Source organism: Alexandromys fortis, unplaced genomic scaffold (genome assembly GCF_014885135.2).
Source record: "Alexandromys fortis isolate MF-2015 unplaced genomic scaffold, M_Fortis_MF-2015_v1.1 scaffold_30, whole genome shotgun sequence".
NCBI classification, from domain to species: domain Eukaryota; kingdom Metazoa; phylum Chordata; class Mammalia; order Rodentia; family Cricetidae; genus Alexandromys; species Alexandromys fortis.
In genome coordinates this window covers 3,735,893-3,736,139 of record NW_026067922.1, presented here as the reverse complement: position 1 = coordinate 3,736,139, position 247 = coordinate 3,735,893, and positions in this window count along the sequence as shown.

The following is a 247-nucleotide window of genomic DNA, read 5'->3' as shown; positions in this document are numbered from 1 at the left end:
TCGGTAGCGGTAGGGAGAGACATTTTCTTTAGTAGTGCAGCATCTGGTAAGATGGCTCAGCATCTGTAAACAAACCCTCACTAGCACTTCTGTGAGCAGCCCGAATGAAGCTCACTTGGTCATTAAAAAAAAAAAAAAGGCGGCCGGGCAGTGGTGGTGCATGCCTTTAATCCCAGCACTAGGGGGGGGGGGGGGGCAGGGGAGGGCAGGTCTTTGGGGGTTCGGGGCCGGCCGGGGCTCTAAGAGG